The sequence below is a fragment of the Curcuma longa genome, chromosome 1 (genome assembly GCF_044706935.1).
Source record: "Curcuma longa cultivar G26 ecotype Majalengka, Jawa Barat chromosome 1, ITB_CL_G26_1.1, whole genome shotgun sequence".
NCBI classification, from domain to species: Eukaryota; Viridiplantae; Streptophyta; class Magnoliopsida; order Zingiberales; family Zingiberaceae; genus Curcuma; species Curcuma longa.
In genome coordinates this window covers 23914725-23917428 of record NC_133861.1, presented here as the reverse complement: position 1 = coordinate 23917428, position 2704 = coordinate 23914725, and the positions used below count along the sequence as shown (strand labels likewise).

Below are 2704 nucleotides of genomic sequence, written 5' to 3'. Positions count from 1 at the left end.
GCAAGTTGAGGCACGGCCATGCCTTGTTAGGCACGGCCTGGGGAGGTTAAACACGGCCCCGAAAACCTCTAAAACACTTCAAATGCCTTCCAAACTCATCCAAATGTGCTTCAATCTCCATATCTTGCTCCACCATCAATAATGCATCGTTTTGGCTCTAAATCGCATCCTGTCAAGCAAAATATACAAAGCGCAGATCTCCGAGCAAAAGAGTAGAAATATGCAAATTAAAAGAATAAGGGGTGATAAAGCGTAGCTTATGCAATGAATTACAAGTAGATGGGCGTTAAAGCAAAACTGAAAATCCAATATGATCTACGCTCATCAATAGGCAAGTTTTTCAGTTTTGAGAATGATTCTCAAATTTCTATACCAGTCCAGGAAGTTATGGCCAATCAATTTATTGGTATCCAAAATTGTACGCAAATTTAAATACGACATTCTCAAATGATTAACCTAAGAAAGAAAACAAATTAAGCATATATGAGAGATGAGTTTGAAATATATTTGTAAATGATTTACATATATAAATAATTCTCATTTATTTTACGAAATCGAGAGCCCTTACTCTAATTCGGGAGATATTTAATTTTCTACAATGGATTGATATCCACCATATATAAGAATAACCTTGGAGAGTGTCCAACAAGCTATTCTTAGCTACGGTGGTAGACATCGTATGTCAATTATGTATCGCGTATAGATAACTATCACATTATGCTATCAACTAATTGAATATCGGCATAAACATTGGGTTGTTAACGCATTAGCACGTATGCATCATATACATAGCACCCAACTTCACCTCTATCCACACTGACTTTGGAGAGAGTTGATAGCCCCCGCAAGTATACGGGTTATCGTCAAGTAATAAAATATCGAATCCATAGGGACCGTGGAATTACTTACTAAATACTAGCACAAAAAAGATGGAGAGAAACTGAGCATGATAATTGTGTGGGGGAGAAGGGAGTGTCAAGAGCGCCTAATCCTTAAAGCAGAGTAAGAATTCAACTGTGACAGTGTATGGTGAAACAATCCTAGGACTTCGGACTTCTCGAGATATTGATTGATCGACTTTGATCCTCTACCATTCCTCAATAATTATGTAATTGTAGGGCTTCTAACCAAATTATCCAATTGACCTCGTAAGGCTTCCTCGGATTAAATCATTGGTGTTCTACGTCACTATTGCTAGATTGAAGTGATTCTAGATAGTCCGGTTCAAGGCATTCCTGCTGTCACTCAGGCGTCCCGGAATGCTACTAGATTCCTACCCCCTGTCACAGGGTATCTTTTTACGGACCTCTCTCTAACAATAAATGACCGCTAGCTAACTCTCGCAGAAACTAAGTGTGGTCTGAACAATCCCTCAGAAACTCGTCCGGTTCAAAGCATTCTCCCTGTCACGGAGCGGCCCGGTGTACGGCCTAAGGATTCCCCAAAACACAAATAGTCTCTACCCTCATAGATTCATACACAAGCATTCCTTCAAATAAAGCATAAGCACAAATCCACAAGGCAATATACACAATCATTTCATAAGAACGGTAGATTAACAAATCTCAAAGTACAATCATCAATACACTCGATTTATCCTACATCCTAGAATCTAGGGAACTACTCCATGTCGTGGAGTGCACAATACATGGAAGAAATGGAAGAATACATCCTACTTCGAAAGATATACAAAGAAATGTTGAAATGCGACTTATCAATGAAGTTCTTCCTCCTTGGACTGCACGCTCCACGTAGATGGGATGAGGACGAGACGGAGTAGTCGGATCGGTGGATGGATCGTTGAATCTTGCTCCGAAATGAGGCATCGGTGGCTCCAAACAGCTCCGGTGGCTCTCCAAAGTCTCCCCACTTCTTTAGGTCTCTAAAAGGGGTATTTATAGCAGCTACCTCGTGACAAGGCATGCCCCCGTCCACATGGTCGTGTCTCCCAGGCACGGCCATGTGTGGACACGCCTCCAGGAAGAGACACGGTCGTGCCTCTAAGGCACGGCCCAATGAAGACTTCAATCTGTTGAAAGGCACGGCCTCAGGCTGGATCTTCACTGTTCTGGGACACGGCCATGCCTGGTAGGCACGACTAGTAGCTGACAGGCATGGCTAGTAGCTGACATCCTTCTGTTCAGAGACACGGCCGTGCCTTTTAGGCACGACCAGCAGCAGTTCCTTCTTCATTTGGAAAGCACGGGCGTGCCTGGAGGGCACGGCCATACCTTGGCTTGACTTGTTGATGTAGACACGGACGTGTCTTGGGAACACGACCTGATAGAGTTGCCCCTCTGTTTTGCGGCACGACCGTGCCTGAAGGGCACGACCACACCTCGGCCTTCTTCTGTGAGGAAGCACGGCCGTGTCTTTTAGACACGACCCTCTTTGGCTACTGAGGAGGAAATAAGGCACGGTCGTGCCTGTGAGGCACGACCTGGGCTTGTTGATGTTCTGTTTAAGGGCACGCCCGTGCCGTACTGCACACGGCCAGGAACCATGTAGACACGGTCGTGCCTATGAGGCACGGCCTTGTCTTGCCATATCTTCCATAGTGACTCCGAATTGCCCATTTTCGCTCTGTTTCCGCTCTGAAACATATAAAAACAAGAGCAGTATCCCGAACTAGGAAATGTAGGAAATAATGCCTAATGCACGGATAAGGGATGCAATGCACACAAGATATAACAATAAAACCGTA

At 44.3% G+C, this 2704-nt stretch overlaps 1 pseudogene; it reads right to left on the bottom strand.

The window, feature by feature from the left end:
• LOC141826564 (chitinase 6-like) overlaps window positions 1–1962 on the bottom strand; it is a 3682-nt pseudogene extending 1720 nt beyond the window's left edge.
• Window positions 1963–2704: the final 742 nt, after the last annotated feature.